The sequence below is a fragment of the Ursus maritimus genome, unplaced genomic scaffold (assembly GCF_017311325.1).
Source record: "Ursus maritimus isolate PB19 unplaced genomic scaffold, ASM1731132v1 scaffold_10, whole genome shotgun sequence".
NCBI classification, from domain to species: domain Eukaryota; kingdom Metazoa; phylum Chordata; class Mammalia; order Carnivora; family Ursidae; genus Ursus; species Ursus maritimus.
Window position 1 is genome coordinate 18,831,001 of NW_024423344.1, and position 19,515 is coordinate 18,850,515.

The following is a 19,515-nucleotide window of genomic DNA, read 5'->3' on the forward strand; positions in this document are numbered from 1 at the left end:
CCTCTTCCCCTCCCCCCACCTCGTGCTCTCTCTAACTTGTGCTCCCTCTCTCAATAAATAAAATCTTAAAAAAAAAAAAAAAAGAGTACCTTACAGCTGATGCGTGTTTTCCACTGCATTTTTGAGAGGTGTATTTTCGCTTTTGTTTCCGTTGCCTTTGGAGACGTGTCTTGAAAGAAGTTGCTGTGGCTGATGTCGAAGAGGTTACTGCCTATGTTCTGATCTAGGATTTCGATGGATTCCTGTCTCACATGGAGGTCTTTCATCCATTTAGAGTTTATTTTGTGTATGGTGTGAGAGAGCGGTCCCGTTTCATTCTTCTGTATACAGCTATCTAATTTTCCCAGCACCACTTATTGAAGAGACTGTGTTTTTTCCATTGGATATTTTTTCCTGCTTTGTTGAAGATTAGTTGACTATAGAGTTGAGGGTCTGTGTCTAGGCTCTCTGTTCTGTTCCATTGATCTATGTGTCTGTTTTTGTGCCAGTACCATGCTGTCTTGGTAATCACAGCTTTGTAATACAGCTTGAAATCAGGCAATGTGATGCCCCCAGCTTTGTTTTTCTTTTTCAATATTTCCTTGGTGATCCGGGGTCTTTTCTGTTTCCATACAAATTTTAGGATTGTTTCTTCTAGTGCTTTGAAAAATGCCATTGGTATTTTGATCGGGATGGCATTCAAAGTATAGATTGCTCTGGGCAACGCAGACATTTTAACAATGTTTATTCTTCTGATCCATGAACATGGAATGTTCTTCCATCTTTTTGTGTTTTCTTCAATTTCTTTCATCAGCGTTCTGTAGTTTCTAGAGTATAGATCCTTTACCTCTTTGGTTTGGTTTATTCCAAGGTATCTTATAGTTTTCAGTGCTATTGTAAATGGAATCGATTCCCTAATTTCTCTTTCTACAGTTACATTGTTAGTGTATAGAAAACCAGCCGATTTCTGTGCATTGATTTTGTATCCTGCCACATTACTGAATTGCTGTATGAGTTCTAGTAATTTGGGGGTGGACCCTCTTGGGTTTTCCACATCAATTATCATGTCATCTGTGAAGAGAGAGAGTTTGACTTCTTATTTGCTGATTTGGATACCTTTTATCCCTTTTTGTCGTCTGATTGCTGTTGCAAGGACTTCTAGTACTATGTTGAACAATAGTGGCGAGAGTGGGCATCCTTGTCGTGTTCCTGATCTTAAGGGAAAGGCTCTCAGCTTTTCCCCATTGAGAATGATATTTGCTATGGGCTTTTCATAGATGGTTTTTATGAAATTGAGGAATATTCCCTCTATCCCTACACTTTGCAGAATTTTAATCAGGAAAGGATGCTGTTAAAAAGCTTCTGTGCAGCAAAGGAAATAGTCAACAAAACTAAGAGGCAGCCCATGGAATGGGAGAAGATATTTGCAAATGACACTACAGATAAAGGGCTGGTATCCAAGATCTATAAAGAACTTCTCAAACTCAACACCCAAAAAACAAATAATCAAGTCAAAAAATCAGCAGAAGACATGAATAGACACTTCTCCAAAGAAGACATACGAATGGCTAACAGACATGTGAAAAAACGTTCACAGCATTAACCATCGGGGAAATACAAATCAAAACCATGTTGAGATACCACCTTACACCAGTTAGAGTGACAAATATTAGCAAGACAAGAAACAACAAATGTTGGAGAGGATGTGGAGAAAGGGGATCCGTCTTACACTGTTGGTGGGAATGCAAGTTGGTACAGCCACTTTGGAAAACAGTGTGGAGGTCCCTCAAAAAGTCAAAAATAGAGCTACCCTATGATCCAGCAATTGCACTACTGGATATTTACCCCAAAGATACAGATGTAGTGAAGAGAAGGGCCATATGCACCCCAATGTTCATAGCAGCATTGTCCACAATAGCCAAACTGTGGAAGGAGCCCAGATGCCTTTCAACAGAAGAATGGATAAAGAAGTTGTGGTCCATATATACAATGGAATATTACTCAGCCATCAGAAAGGATGGATACCCACAATTTGCACTGACATGGTTGGAACTGGAGGAGATTAGGCTAAGTGAAATAAGTCAAGCAGAGAAATACAATTATCATATGGTTTCACTCATGTGGAACAGAAGGAATAGCATGGAGGACATTAGAAGGAAAGGAAAACTGAAAGAGGGGAAATCAGAGGGGGAGACGAACCATGAGAGACTATGGACTCTGAGAAACAAACTGAGGGCTTCAGAGGGGAGGGGCGTGGGGGGATGGGTTAGCCCAGTGATGGGTATTAAGGAGGGCACGTATTGCATGGAGCACTGGGTGTTATGCACAAACAATGAATCATGGAACACTACATCAAAAACTAATGATGTGCTATATGGTGACTAACATAATAAATTTTTTTTTAAAAAAGATGTATATTTTGTAGTTGTTTCTTTTTCTGGATGATGCTTAGATTGATCAGTGGGTTGGAATGTGGTCAGCCTGACTTATTCTTTATAAAGTTCATCTAAGGGTTTTAACAGCCCTGGCTATTGCTGCTAGATCCATCATTTCCTTAGGGTTTGCAAAATATTAATATTCTAATTCTATCACTTCTTGTTTTTTTATTAGCTGGAATTCCTTTACAAATAAAAACTTGCACTCATCAACTTGCATTCGATTACTCTTAGATACAACATGGGCAGGAAAGACAATATAAATATCTGCATTTTCACTTTACCAGTTATTCAGAATAATGATAGGTTCTTCAAAGGTGACTAATTAACAATGTTGTTGTAGTTTTTATTTATTAGTGTAATTATAAATGGGTGGGTTTTAACTTTCTTAATACGTTTTAACCCATTATGGTTAATCTCTGTAGAGATTTGTTTTGTTTTGTTTTTAAGCAGGCTCCATGACCAATGTGGAGTCCAACGCGGGGCTTGAACTCATAACCCTGAGATCAAGACCAGAGAGGAAATTAAGAGTCAACCGACTGAGCCACCCAGGCGCCGCAGTTACTCTCTTTTTTAACATTGAAATTATCTCATCTCTGGCTAGTGAAACTGCCTGCAAGATGAGAACTAAATTCTTTTCATATGACCCTAGTAGTAACCTTGCATAACTTCCTTGTTTTCTGGATACAACAAAATGTGCCTGATTCATCTAGAACATTTTGCCCTGGATCTGGAATAAACCATTTCCCCGAGCAGCCCTATCTTATTTTATTGTGAAATGACCTTTAGAGATCACAGTCTGGATGTTGGAAGTGGTCAGTATAACTAGGCTGTTCACTGTTTCTTGGCATTTTTAATAGAAGTAGAAAATACATTTTATTTTTAGAGAAAAACTAGTTTGTTGAAATATTTCCACATCAAATTTATGATTCTGTGGTGTTAACATCTTTTATTTCATATTTGTGTATTATTTCTCTACGCTGAAAATCATTTCCTAAATGCAGTAGCTTGCAATAACCAACAGAATGTTGTTACTCTTAATATAATGCCTGAAAATAGTTTGAAATGTTCTCATAATTCTTCTTGACCCTAAGATGTGTTCCTTGTAGGTGCATTGTTACATTATACTGTTTTAATGTCACTTGAAATATTCTTTTCTGTGATTAAGTTAGCAACTCTGTACATAGATTCATTTGTTAGTTTTGATTTTGTTCTGGGGCCTGCTTTTAAAATTTATTTTTGCTTTATAATTTTGCATACACACACACATACACATGATAGAGTTGTTAGTCATTTTATTTATTTTTAGAAGTTCTTCAAATTTAAGGACATTTATACTTTGTGATATAAGTTGCAAATATTTTCTTTATTCCTACTGAGTTGTTTTTACTTTTTTTTGGTGTTTTTGTTATACAAAAGTTTTTTTAAAAAGTAATCCAGTTTGTCTACTATTTTCTCTTACTGCCTCTGGATATTGAGTTATAGTTCGTAAAGTCTTTATCATCCCAGGTTGAGAGAAATTCACTTAAGTTTTCTTTTAGAACTCGTATAGATGGGGCTACATTTAGGTCCTGATTGATTTGAAATTAATCCTGGCATACGGTGTGAGGTAGAGATCCACTTTTATCCTTTTTTAACCAGTTGTTCTAGCACTACTTGGTAAGAAGTCCACCATTTCCCCACAGATTTCCTATACTAAATTTTTACTTGTCTTGAATTTATTTCCGAATTTTCTATTTTGTTTTATTCATTTATTCATACGTTAATACCATGTCTTTTTAACTGAGATAGCATTAAACTTATAAATTAACCTGGGGAAATTTTAGATCTTGATGCGGTTGAGCTTTTCTGTTCTTTCAATGTGTTCAATGCGCTTTGCTTATCTTTCCATAATGCTTTATGTTTTCATCTCACAGGTCCTATATTAACCTGCTTGGGTTCTGCTGAGTTTCTCAAATTTTTGGCTTGATGTTTCTCACCATTTTAGTAAATTCTTGATCACTACCTCTTAAAATGTTACTCCTACCCTGTTTTCTCTCTCCTGTCCTTCTGGAATTCCAATTACATGAATGTCAGAACTTTTTATAATGTCCCACGTGTTTTTATAGCTCCTTTTCATTTTCCACGTGGTTCAGTTTAGATATTTCTTATTGACATGCCTTAGAGTTCACTAGCCCTCTCTTCTGCTGTGTGTAAATTGTTATTAGACCTATCTAATGAGTACATAATTCCAGTTATTGTAATTTTTTTTTTTTTTTGGCTTTTTAAGGTCAAGAATATTTGTTCTTTTTGGAAGATTTTATTTCTTTAAGAGATTTTCATTTTTAAAATCTATTTTCACCACATTTAACCCTTCTAATTAATAATATTACTCAAAGCTATAAGGTCCCGCTAATTCCAATATTTGGATCACCTATAGATGATTTCTTTTGTCATATTTTCCCTCGCATTTTCTGCCATATGGTTCTGTCTAGTAATTTTGTTATTTAATGCTGGACATTGTTAATTAAACTTTTAGCATTTCTAGATGGTGCTATCTTCCTCCAGAGAGACTTCACTTCTCCCTCTGCTTGGCAGATAGTGTCTTAATCCAAGTCTACACTGAGATAATTAGAAGCTGAGTTGTAGCTTTAGTAAGACTCTGTTGATCTCTGAGTAATTTTCCTCCTAAAGGTAAGCCTCTTGCTACCATATTGTTTTCTATTGCTGCACAAATTACCACAAACTTAGTGGCTCGTAACAAAACAATTCTATATCTTACAGCTCTGTCCGTGAGAAGTCTGATGGCTTTCACTGGGCGAATATCAACCTGTGGACAGTGTTGCCTTCCTTTCAAGAACTTCTAGGGGAGACTCCATCTCCTTGCCTTTTCTAGTTTCTAGAGACCACCTACATTCCTTGGCTCATGGCTCCTTCCATCTTCAAGGCCAGCAGTGTGGCAGCTTCCAATCTATTTCTCTATTTCTGTAGTAACATTGCCCTTTTCTGCTTTTGACACTTCTGCCTATCAGTTCTAAGGATCCTTGTGATTAGATTGGACCCGCCCAGGTAGTCCAGGATAACCACCCAGTCTCAAAATTCTTAGTTAATCACACGTGCCAAATTCCTTTTGCCACATAAGGTAACATGGACATAAGTTCAGGGAATAATGTGTGGACATCTTTGGAGGCCAATAATCTGCCCACCACAAATTTACCAAGTAAAGGTGCCAGGTTTAACAGATACAAATATGGAATGCTTGGTTTAATTTGAATTTTAGATAAATAACAAGTAATTTTGCATTTTACGTATGTCCTAGTTACTGCATGGATCATACTTATAAAATTGTCTGTTGTTTATCTGAGATTTGAATTGAACTGGGCCTCGTTCTGCGTTGTTTTCTGCCAATTCTACCTCCAATACCAACAGTAAGAGCCTGATCACTCATTGGGACCCCTCCTTCTGGCTGATCCTGAACTCTGATCCTTGTCTCCTCAGGATAGCAAGATTACCAATTACTTAAATATGCTTTTCAGAGACTTTTCACTTAGTGTCTCAAACCCCTAGGATTAGGTAGCTAGCTCACAGGGAAAAGACCCACGTGCGAGGTGAGGCTCTCTGACCCTTTATTTCACCAGGATCTTAGTTCACCAAGTCTAGTTTTGAATTTTCAGCCCCATGTGACTGCCACAATCTCTGTTGGATTCTCTTTTTTTGTGGTGGCCTCTGCCCAGGGAAAACTCAGCCTCTTTTCCCGCACCCAGATTCAGCAACTTCTCCAGGGACCAAGTGGCCAATGACTCCCAGGCCACTCTCCACTGCTCGGCCCCTTTCAAAGCCTTGAAGCCCCAGTCCTGATTGTTTCAGCCACCCTCTGATGCTCTTAAATGGGGCTCTCATCGTTTACCAGGCTGGAGAGCTGTTTGGCCACACATTACCCATTTGGATCTTCTGATAGCAAACCTGGTGATTTCCCAGGGTTCTCACAAGCGCAAAAGTGGTTGGTGGGCAACAGCAGCACAGGTGAAAAGAATGGAGGTGGTGTGGTGACGACCCAATGAGAAAGTGTGGTTGTCCAGACCTGGTAGTGGGCTGGACCTCAGAAACCTTGGCAGTGCTGTTTGGCCTGGGACAGATGACAGGTCAGCAACCATCCCTTCCTGCACACTCAGCTTTCCTTTCAGGTACCGTCAGTGGAACCCAAGCACAGGTTGTCTGAAACTGGCCTTGGAGATTCATCCTGGGCACGATAATTTAAAGAAGCAGAATTTTAATAAAATGATTATAAAACTTTTGGCCTCCTATAATTGCCCTCCTATAGTAGCAAATATGCTGTCACTGCTTCTGTCATGATGATGCGAATTTTGCTATTAGCCTTGAGTCAGACACCGACGTGGCCGGTTGTGGGGATGAATGTGAGTGAGTAGCCAGGGTCAAAGGTGGGAGGTTTCCAGGATGGGGTTTCTCTTCTTCCTTCCTCTTTCTTTCCTGGGGCATTTTTTGTACAACTTGCTTTGCCTCTAGGACATGACTTCCTGTTTTGGGGCACCAGACATCCATGAACTAGATTTTGGGAGCTTTAATCTTTCCCCTTTCCATTAACTAAAACTGCTCAGGATTCGGAACTAATTTAAACTGAGAAGGGAAGGCAGGCAAATTAATGGATGGGACTTTATCTCACCCTGAGGTGTTTCCATTGTGTGGGGCTTAGAAAAACCCTGAGCTCAAAGCCTGAAGCACTGACCAACTCCAATGGCTCCCTGAGGTGAGAGAGAATTTTGGGTGGAGGGTTGAAGCTTCTTTTTCCCTGTCCTGAAATTTCAAAGCGCTGTTTTTAATGGATGCTCAGAGCCAAGTCAAATTTTGAATCAATAAAATATTTTAAAAGGGAGCCAGAGGACCATACATTTCCCAGGCAAGATGAATATTTGGGGAAAATATTGAGTTGATACCACAGATTAGAGAAACATAAAATGTTCCTTTAAAAATTACTTCATAAATGATGACTAAATGTAACATAGTACCCTAGGTTGGCATCATGGAACAGAAGAAAGACATTGTGTCACACTACAGAAATCTGAATAAAGTACGGACTTCAGTTAATATAATGTATCGGTTGTGGTTCATTCCTTGTGACAAATGTGGCAGACTAAGATCAGACTTTAATAAGAGGCGAAACTTGGTGCGGGGTAGATGGGAACTTTCTGCCCTAGCCTCACAGCTTTTCCATAAATCTGTAACTATTCTGAAATAAAAGATTCATTTTAAAAAATGATTTCATATACAAAGAAGGTGTTGAAAAGCAAAGGGAGTGGGACAATAAAAGATTACACTCTTAACTAAAGCTATTAAACAGAATAGAAATATTAATATTCTATACCAATTTACAGAAATTATGTCAGCAAATCATGTTCTAGAAATAGCATGGTGGAAATAGAGCATTTCAAGCGGGGAGAGCAATGTCACACAGAACCCAGCCGCACCACCAAGTCCTTGCTCACTTACAAATAACCCTGAGAAACTTTCCGTGAATGAAAATGTGTATAATTTCCAGTTTTTAAAGAGCTATGGGCTGAGAGCCAAAAAATATTCTTGGACTCTATTCTTTCAGTATCCTAAAATTAACCTATCAGAATGAACTATTCTACTCAGCTGTTTGAAATGGGATGTCTATCTCTGAACGTAACCATTTTATTCAAGGTTTTTTTGAAATGAGACATCTGATTCTTTTTTCCTACTGCTTTTATGAAAAATTTTAAGCACACACATGAAAATAGATGGGACAGTATAATAAGCCCTTATCTGTCCAGCTTCATGGTGAAGACCTTGTCTCAACTATCCCCTCTACCCCCTTATTTTTTCCCTGGAATAATATAGAGGAATTCTCAGATATCAGAGTCATTTGTTTTTTAAATATATGGACATTTTAGGCATTTGTCTGTGAATATTTAGGGAGCACCTACGTGCAAGGCAACTATTTTAGGAGGTAAGCATAGAGATGAGTCAGATATGGATCTCGCTTGGAAGGAGGAGCTTGGTTTAGTAAGAGAGCTGAGACATAAACACAATAACCCCAATTCACAGTACAAAGGGGTATACGCCATGACAGACGCACAGAGTGGTGTGGAGAACTTCAGTCTGGAGGGCCGAGAGAAAACTTGGTGGTAGAAGATGCATCGGACTCAGACTATAAATGATAAGCAGAATTACACGTACAGCAGACGAGGGCGGAGGAAGAGCACATCCCCAGCCTGTGTCCAGCCCCTTCTCGTCCAGATACACACAGAAGAGCAGGGGGCAAAAAGAAAGCCATTTCTCAAAAATACGGATCACCATAATGAGCCAAAGACTAGAGACAACTTCAGCCTAATTGGATAAGAGAGAACCTAAAGGAAGTTAAGCTTTCTATGAACCTGACAGAATGGGGACTGAGAAATTACGTGATTATAAAATTAAGATAATTCTAGTTCTTGCACTCCTGAGTTTGACATACACACCCTGCTGTGAGTATTTGAAGATGCTGGAGTGAGAATAGATAATTATGGGATTAAGTTTGGGCTTGGAGGCAGCAAAATGTCAAAGAATGAAGAGTATGGTGACAGAGCAAACCTTAGAACTGAAGAAAGCCACTTCCTGGGGATGTCTCTGTTGAGGTATAAAAGAAAGCTAGGGATGAGAAAGGAAGAAATGATTATCTTAATAACTTGATTTTTCTCGGTGAAGCGGAAGCAAGATTATGTGCGAATCACTGGAGTCAGATTTAACCGGAAGCAAAGGAATTAGCCAGCAATGTGACTGCAGTGATGCACTCTACGTTCCAGGGTCTTCCCTGCAATTTCGAACCAACTAGCAATTAAGCAAGACCACATGGCTAGTCCCACAATATATGAGCATACATGACTTCTGTTTCTTCCATGATGACACGCTGGAGAGCTGGGGTGCCACCTTCAGCCTTCCCTTGCCCTGCCACAGCGCCCCTGGGAGCCATATGGTGATATGGTGGCATCACAAGATGGACAAAGTGGACCCCAAATTAGTGTGGGGAGGAGAGCCCAGCCAATAGGCGTGGCCATCACGTAACTGAGCTATGGACTGTTCTAGCATTTTGAGGTTTATTTGCTAGGGCAGAAGAGTTGTCCTCTCTAGAGCCACACTCAAGAGTGCAGCTAAATATACTCTACATTTGTAGCGAGGCAGACCAAGGAAGCACCTGTGGTTTCCTCTAACATATGTCTCCTGGATCTCGGCAATTAGATGAAACTCTAAGACAGAGCCCGTGTCTCCCACACCCTTTGGAGGACCTAACAGCCTTTTATAAAGATTCTCTGAGTGTGCAAATAGATGGAAGAAAGCCTCAGAGTTTGACCTTTGGGGATTCTCATGCTTCATAAAGAGCAAAGAAGAAATCTTAGACCGTTTCAGTTAGAAAAATAAGGCGGTGGCCTAAAGAGATAACTCTGTGAATTTTCAGGGTCGTCATATTCATTGTGTTCAATAACAATGAAAAGATTGTGTGGCGTGAGTTCCCACAGGCCAAACTTCGTTTTAAGTATCAGATCAGGGGCCAAGACACTGACTCAGACACCATACCGATTTTTAAAATTATGCTTCTCAGTGGTTCCCCCAAATATTTTGATCCACTATACAGTTTCAAAGCAACTGTAGATGTGAGCCCTGGATATGGTACAGTCTCGGAGAGTGTTTCAAAAACAACAAAATCATTATGGAATGAAGACATTTTAGAGATGATCTTCAGGTATCGTGGAACAGTAACTGGAAAAATAAAGCATCTCCTGCCGACGACACGGCCGTTAGGTCAGCAGGTTTCCCGTCTTCAGTGCTCACAAAACTCGGGAGAGAACGTGGAAAAAATATAAGTAACAGCCCAAGAAATCACCACCACGAGTAGAATTTCATAATGCTGTGATAGACACAGAAGTTTAGTACTTAAAAGAGTGACCTGAAATAAACCCACAATTTTTTGATTGTGGAAGATAATAATAACAATTAACGTTTGTATAGCATTTTGTAATAAAAAATGTTTTTCTGTAAATCATGCCACTTATTTCTTACAACAAATATCTGGGGTAGGTTATATGATTAGTTCTGGTTGCAGTAAAGGGAACAAGAGGCTGCAGATACTGTTGACTTTCTATTGTAGGAACATTGGCCGGAATTACACATCAGAGGGGGTGCTCCACCGAGCCCCATCTGCTGCTTGAGCAAAAGTTGAGGAGAAGTAGGGAATGGTCAGCAGGACCAGAAGAACCCCCTGAATCCCCCCTTCTCTGTGGGTTGTTCCGTCCAGTCTATTGGTGGGATCCTTACAGTGCGGTGGCCCAAGGCCAGGGAGACAGTGACTACTTACTCACAGATGATCTAGGGTATGACTGAGTCCCATGGCTTCTTAGAAGCACCTCACGTTACTTGTGTTTTTCAGGGGGAGATCTAAAGACGTAGGAGAAGTTTGCTTATGCCACAGGCTGAACCTGATTGAGTGTAAGCTTTGAATGTTTTTGAACTCCTTATGGAAGCTTCAAGCATTTGTGTGCCTTCTAGGAAGTGGAATCTTAAAACTATCCTTAGGGCTCAGTGTCCCTTTGTTCTAGGAAACGACCATTGAATTGAGTAGGCTCCTCAGTTCGGTAGATGTAACTTTGGGGCAAAGTCTAAAGGGAAGTAAGCAGATACGTGTTGGTCAACAGGTGTGTGTTGCATCTTCTAGCACATCGATTTCTCTTGCCAAGATGAAAAAGTTGCTAAGTTTGGATTAATGGTACAGATTCACTAATTGGTTGTTGTAACCATGCCCTGTTCTATCACTGGCGCTCACAGTCTTGTGGCTGCTTCACTGAGTGTTTGTCTGCAGGGGAAACAGAACTGTGATAGAGAGGTGAGCCGAGCAGAGAGCTTGAAAAGGAATCCGGAAGAATTTGGTGAAGTTCGTCGTGGATTGGATTGTTCTCTCGCAGATAATGTTATTTAACAGTGAATAGACGAGGCTTTGGTAGATCTATGGATATGGTGCTATGGCAGCATTTTCTTAAAGCCTTAGGTCTGATCACACCTTTGGAAAGGGTGGCATATTTCCTAAAAGGAAAGAATATTTATATAGTCACTCATTCTGGACAAGGTGATCCTAGGAAAGAAATGAGGAAGCTGACTTTAGATTGGGTCAAGAAACAACTTTTTCCTTTCTTTACACTAATTTTGGCCAGTACTCTGGATTAAAATGCTGGGGAAGGGGGAGGGATGTTCGCCTCCGTTGTGTGGGAGTGAGCTGGGCATTAAACAGGGAGGTGGTCCAATGAGTGAGCTGAGATCGGGTAAGACTCATATAGTGAATACCTGTGTTATCATTCACATATTATTATTTGCTTTAATAATAGTATCTATATGCCTCTAAATCCTCAGTATCATCTTGTGAAAAGTTACAGTCTCACTTCTGTTGTGAAGAAGGAATTTCTGAAAACCAGCCTGTGCCCAGCTTGGCATTAAGTGTAAGAGGGAAGGAGGAGTGGTGAGGACCCACTGCCACGCCTGGTGGATTGGTGGCCACAGAATGGTGGTCAACAGCAGAGGCAGCAGCCTGGCAGCCTGGAGACAAGGTGGGAGCAGAGGAATGAAGCCTCGGAGTCTGTGACCCGAGGGTGCTCCAAAACCAACGAGCAGAGAAAGTGTGGCCAATGGAGTGAATTGGGCTATACTTAGAAATGGGGCAGATTAAAGCCATTTCCGTCAAGAAAAAACGTATGGGAAGGAAAATGAGCCCAATGGTTGATTGTTACTATTCTGCCGAAAAGTATGGGACAAAATCATGGCAAATTCCTTTCTTTCTAGCTATATTTATAGGAGAAAGAGAGAAATTATAAGAAAACAAGCAGAGCTTAATATTTTCTAGTATGTGTTCCAGCAATTCTGTGTCCAGAAAAATTACTTGAGACACCGCAAAATCTTAAGTCAATGTTTTAAATGCTTTTACTGTCTATGCTTACTAAGATTAGAAAGTAAACTAATATATTCTACAAACGTTTTTCACGACAATCATTAAAATGTTATGGTAATGTCATCAATAGGCAATATTTGTTGTGAAATATGCAGTATTTATTATAGTTTTTCCAGGTCTAAGACCAAGTTCATTCAGGCTTTATGAACAAAGAAACTTTATTTTGTGATTACTAATTATGCTTCACACCTGGCAAGCTCTGAGGTAAAATGAGGCATAGGAGAAAATTTGGATCGCACATCTTCCCCTCGTAGGGGAAAAAATTCCTAGTAGGGGGAAAAACCCTCCAATGATAGATTCTACTGATGGAATTAGTAGCCATCTTCTACTACCCCCACCAGTGTCACAAGAGTTGGGTGGCTTTGCACAGGTGTTCAAGCCAACTCGAGTTCAGCTTGTTCCTCCTTAAAATGGTGGGACTCCTAGTGGTACCTCACAGTTGTTGTAAGAACTAGGTGAAGAGATTCAGAGTGTGTGCCACACGGCAAGTGCTCAGTAAGTATTTGCTCCTGTTCCAGTACAATCGTCTGGCCACAGGCACTTCTACGACACACAGCAGCTCGCATGTATCCTATTTCGCTTACACTGTAGTTATGATCATATAACCTGTGTCGTAGACAGACTTTTCAGAGCACCCAGCTTGCCTGTGGAAGACGCGTCCCTGCCCTAAAAAACTCTGATCATTTGATAATCTTTATCATCATAAATTTTGATTGTTCCCCCCAATACCGGAATTAGATGGACATTTCTGAAAGTAGCAGAGGCTTCTCTCTTGAGGGAGGTGCTAGGAATTTGCATACCATGCCCCTAAACCTAGGTACCTCTCACAAAGACACGTATTTGCAAGGTATTTTTAAGGGATGATCTACGTGTTCCATTTGAAAGAGAGAAATGACTCCCCACCAGAGCAGGGAACGCTTGCAGAGAAAGAAGAAGAAACAGTGTAGCTGCCTGCAGCTCCCTGGAGAGGCCTGAAAGTCCGACGCCGTGAAGACCTCCTGGCCTCCCCACCAGCCTCCTCCAGGAGTTTGGCACAGCCACCCAGGGTGTGGACCCAGAGCTGGCCCCCACGATAGCAGGGCTATCCTGGCACGAGAGCTGGTGTTGCACATTGGCATGCTACTTCAAAAGAACTGGAAAGCAAAAACAGATGTGAGTTTTGACCTACGTTCTGGGAGTTGGGAAAGGCAAGCATGCAGGAAAGGGGGAAATACTCATTTTATTTTAAGCAAGCAAAGTATTTGCCTGCTCAAAGTAGGCGGTTTGCTCAACTGATGCTTTTATAAGTGAACCAGCTCTCACGTGTCACATTCTTTCCTCCCGAGTGTATTGATTTGGGTTGGGGTGTCTTGAGAAACATTTTGGGTTTTGGTCATCTTTATGATTCTCCCTCCAGTTCTCCATCCACCAAATAGAAATCCACAGGTGAGACTAGAAGTCTCTTTCTATTGGTGGTGATTCTCTCTAAGGACGAGCTCTGGGAGCCCTATGACAAAGCATCACTTGTAACATCTGATGATCGTCTTCCTCTTCTGTCAGTTACATAGAGATGTTTTCCAGCAATGCGAAGAATCGGCCAGGCCCACTCAATGGCATTTGCTTGTCAAACCTGAGGGATGCTGATGGCTCGGCCTTCTGGAACCTCTGAGCATTTAGGTTGCTGAGGAACAGAAAGCACTAGCTCCCATTACGAAGGGGTCACTGTGAAGTGTGAGGGGGGGAAAGAATCGTGGCACTCTGCCATCAGCCCCAGAAGCTGGCAGCACACCTGAGGAATGGAAACAACTTTCCTCCAATTAGTTAGCTATCATCTTAGAAGCCTTTGTTAAGGAGCCTGTTGTGTGAGGAAGCAGTCGAAGCCCCAGAACGAAGGGATCCAGTCTTTCATTTTGATGCTCTGTGAAATAGAGAATCATGGAAGGAGTCCCTTTACGGGAAGATGAGGAAGAGAACAGGACAAGAAAAAGAAGTGCAAGTCCATAATTTTGGGTGACTGGTAACATGTATACTAAAGGATTTGAGAAAGGAGGGGTGCATCCTCTTTTCAGTGTCCTTCAGAGAACTTTTTCTTCCCACCTTTTGGGGCCCTCCTAAGTTTCCCATACAAACCAACCCAGCCGTTCAGTGTGGGTGCTTCTTGGGGCTTGACTGGGCCCCCTTGCCTTGTCATGTTACATACTCTTCCTGAGTGACCCCAAATATTCTATGGTGTCCGTAGATACCTGAATGCTAAGGATTCCTCCAACTACAGCCCTAAGTCACAACCTTTTCTTGAGCCTCAGACTATCCACCTAACCGGGTTTTGCCACCCAAGGTCCCCCGGAGACATCAAACACAACATGGGAGCGACAACTCCCCAGTTTTGTACAGCCTTGTTCTCAAAGCCTGCCTCTTCTTTCTCTGTGTCATGCCTTTGTCAACAGCGTGATCACTCACCCAAGCCAGAAACCTGAATGAATATGTCACAAACCCATGTGCTCCCCTCCTTTCTCATTACCATGACTTCAGCTCAGACTCCTTGCATTTCTCACCTGGATGGCTCTCTGAAATCGCTATCTCTGTTCTCATCTCCTTCCAGTCGGTTCTTCACAGTGTCATCATGGTACTATTTATACAAGATGCAACGTACTGTGTAATAGGGGTTTTGTTCTTGTCTTGGGAACTTTGTCTGGAGCCCCACTACTGAGAACAATACATTACCTTGAAGAGCCATAGAAAGCCATAGAAGCACCAAGTACTTTCTTCCAGGGCTTACTGAGCAGTGGTCAGGTGAGATGGAGATCTGGCTACTGCTCAGAAGTGCATCCACCTTATATCCACAGCAGATTGGAGCTCATTAGTTCATTAGGGAAGGGGGGTGGCTGAGGCCTGGGGTGAAGGGAAAGAATGCTTTGATTCTTCTCTTCTCTCCCTCACCAGAAGAAGAGAAGGCACTGTCCCTCAAAGTGAAGGGATGTGGGATACAAGAGAATTGTTCATGAAGAATAGAGATGCCTGAAAAGAAGGATACTGGACCCTCACTCCCCACCTAAATGTTTACTGAATGACATTAACCTGGAGTGAGTGAGAGCAGAGCTCAAAGGAGAGTTTATGGAGAACTTGACTTGCATCCCCTGGAGTTTGCCAGGTAGAGGTAGGTGACAGCTCAAATGGGGGAAAAGACAAATAGTGAATAGACCTGAGCTCCCAGCAGGGATACACAAATTTTCATGGGAAAATGGATGTCAAGCTGGACTGAAGCTATCTTTAAGGTATCCTGACCTACCAGGGGTAAAAGAAGGGGGGGGGTATCCCTTTATAGGCAGGGGCTGTGGAGGTATCAGAAGAGGTGATCTCTAGAATATATCACCCACATTGGAGAAGTACACAGTATAGAAATCTGAAAATGCACCCACCAAAGAAACTTTCCCCCTTTCCATTAATCCTTTCCTTTAAATCTTGTCCTGGAGGGCCCAGAAACAAAAATGATATAGTAAACCTCAACTGCAGGCTCTGAGCCCCAGATCAGGACTGAGCTGAGGGAGCAGAAGCAGTTATGGATTGAATGTGAGATTGGTGTTTTCATTTAGATTCTACTGGACTTTTTAATATTGGTAAATGAGTCCATTGTCAACGTAAGATCATTCTTCGAGCTGAACGTGACTGGAAACCTTCAGGATCTTCCAGAGATGTTGTCAAAGGTTGAGAAAGAAAGGATCTGGCAGAACACATTGGAAAGCAGTCCTGGGAGAAAAACAAAGTCATGTCTCATATTCCAAAGTCAAAAATATCATGTCATTCCTCTGTTTCAAGTCCCTCAGTGGCTTCCAAACATAACTCTTGGCACATAAAAAGCATAAATGTTTTCTTAAAAAATAAGTGAATGAGCACATCCATATTATAAAGAAGAAGAAGGAGGAGGAGGAGGAGGAGGAGGAGGAGGGGGAGGAGGAGAAGGAGAAGAAACAAGCCTACTCCTGATCACATGTTCCTGAACCACAAAAAAAATAAAGACATAGAGAAGACAGGCATTTTGTTATTGTTACTAAACACATTTTGAGACTATTAAGTAGATCATGAATTGGCCATCACTTGTTCTTCCTGACTCCACCCAGCATGCCCCAATATATTGTTTATATCTGTAGCTGTGTCTGTATCTATAGCTAAATCCAAATCCTTATCCACACTATATCTTACATCATCAATGAAAAGATAGGGAGAGATGTTTCAGTTTATAGTTTTCATTACTTTGAGAGCTCGTAGAACTTGTCGTCACATTTAATCGGTAACCGACAAAGGTAGAGAAATGAAGCAATTTGTTAGCTGTCAATATTTATATAGTTATCAACAGCTATAGAGGCATGTCTAGAGATATTTCTTCTCACACATGACACTCCCTAAGGACCCCATCTCAACTTTGCTGATGACAATCTCCCGAAATGTGGCTGCAGCCCATTCCTGGCTCGGGTGATCTGCCCTCCAGCTGGGGGGCTCATGGAACCTTCTGTGGCCACCATAGTGAACCCAATGGCAATCTTGCAGGCCAGCACCATTAGCTACCTTCAGGATCCCTACCCAAAGAAGAGAGAAACTTCCTAGAAAATTCTACCTTCCAAGACTTGATGCCAAATCTTATTTTGGTAATGGGGAAAAAAAATAAGCATTGACTTTTTCTCTATCTTTGCTTTCCTATCTTACCAGTCCTGCAGAGAGTATCTTCGGCTGACTCTAAAGAAAGTTTTGGAGGTGCAAAAGGGGAAATAATTTTTTTTAAAAAATTACTGTGATATACATGTGAGCCATGAACTCGATCAGGCTCTGTGCTTGTATGTGAAGATTAAAAAGGTGAAAGAGACATGACCCCAGTTTCTGATGGAGATATACATAAATGGATAATCATAACACAGAACGAAAAACTTAGAAATAGACTCAAACACTCAAACGTTCCCCAGCCCCTCGTTTCATCCTTACTCTGCCTTTATTTTGCAATGTGCTAAACGCTGGTGGAGCGATAAGGAAAACCTAAAGCTGAGACACCTTATCTGGGCTCAAGGAGAATTTCTTGGCAAATGATTTATTAGGAAAGACCAATAGAACATATCCTGGGCTCTTTCATTTTGGAAAGCAGTGGCTTCATGACATGCAGAGTGAATAGCTCTGAGGAATGGCAAGAGGGGGGTGCTTTTTCTAATGGGAGAGTTGCAAAAAGACACTAAAAAAGTCTGTTGCCATGTAACATTCTGAAAAAAATGCATCATATGGGAAACAGAGTCTATAACTCCTGAAATGAACAATAGCTACAGTGAACAGCTTTCATGATCAAACTGATCTGGAAAGTTGGTGAAAGCTAAAACCGAAATATGAGGTGGAAAAGCACATTGGAAAGTAGTTTCATAATCTTAAGCAGGAGAGGATGATACCACCTCCCTCACAGGTGATTGATCAAAACTAATTTCTAATGCCTTATGTAAGTTATACCAAGCATGATGTCACTGCAATAATGGTTTATATAAAAATGGAAATATTTAACCAATGAGACGATCTTTGCCAAGTTCAGGATCAGAATCTCACACAGATATGAATATTTTTCCCTGCAAATAAGTAACTCCTGAGAGGGCGGAGTGGTGTGCTGTGAGGTCTGTGGATTCAAGATTGTAGGAATCAAGTAACCCCCTTTACAGCATTGCTTTTTAAATGCTCTGCTAGCCCCAAGTCATGTTTGACCTTGTGCTTGCTTTTAAAATAGTCCACAAAATTGAAGTATATTAACGAGTTCATTTGGTCCTAAATATCATTAGCAAAATCACGTAAAGACGAAATGCTTCAAATTATAAAATGCGCGCAAATATTTGTTACGACGTTTAAATGAAAGGAAAGCAACGTCCTCAGCAATACAAGGTGGAAACGAGTGCCTGGATTATAAATTCATTGCCAATAACTTTATAAGATTCATGACGCAGCTTTGGTCCTGGGTCTTGTAGATCTTTCCCCATGATCAATCCTTCCAGATACAGTTTTACCAGGTGTGGAGGCACTTGTTAGTGGTAAAAATCAGGAATTTTTGTCAAACAGGTGAAGACTCCTTCTGAAGCATGTGTCCATTATCTCAAATGACCTCAATATGAATTTAGTAAAAAGTTGAATTAGATGTTCTGAAATTGATGTCTAAGCCCATTCTAAATTTTATATGCTGGGGTGTGTTTACCCCTGGTTTCTGACTGTCACTCAATCATTCTAGTAAAATTTGAACTGAAAGGTAAATCCTCTTTAATTGTTAAAGACTGAAATGTAGGAACCTGTCATCAAAATCTCCCATCACTCCACTTAATAATCCTCATGATTTGTGGTTGCCAAATGTCCCATTAGCAAGAAGAACTTGTAAACAGGGCAGAGGGATGGACTTGGACCAGGCGTATTTAGGCACAGTTGACCGTCTGCCTCCTGCCCTTGTTCGGAAGGGGCTGAGGAGGAAGTGAAGTGGCCGCAGATTTCTGGATGAGCCCGGAGCTGGAAAAAACATGGGACTGGGTCACAGCAAGTTGCACACTGAGAGCAGAACATTTTTTATTAGGCCACTGACATCTCTAAATCTTAGGTAAGATCTGAATGATCAACAAGTTTGGAGTCTACAATAAATTTGAGGAAACTAATTTCCTCTTCTTCAGTCCTTCCCTTTCCAGATCCATCACCAGTTCCGGGTTCCAATGCATTACCCTGAGCCTCAGTCACTGTCCTCCCTGCTTGCTCTTTCTCTCTCACACACACACCAGAACACATTCAAGAAACCCAACCTGGGCCATCTTGAGTAATTGCTTCTAGTCGACTTTCTGCGACAATCTTTCTTTTTAGAGACATTTGATCCATTTTATATGTATAGGCCTGTTTCTATGTATCTGCCATCTTTTCCTGCCATTAATCAAAGAAGCCAACCTCCTTGATTGAGGCAGTGTTGGCATCGAGAATAGCAAGAACTGTGTTGCGATGTGGTTGATCCATCAGGAAAGGTCTTTTCCAGGTTGGGAGGGAGGCTGAGCTGGCTGCTTCTAAGATATGACTGAGCAGGCTACAGAGAGCCCCTGGAGCACCTAGATATCCTGTACCGCAAAGCTCCCCATAAAAGCAGGGCCGTAGAGACAA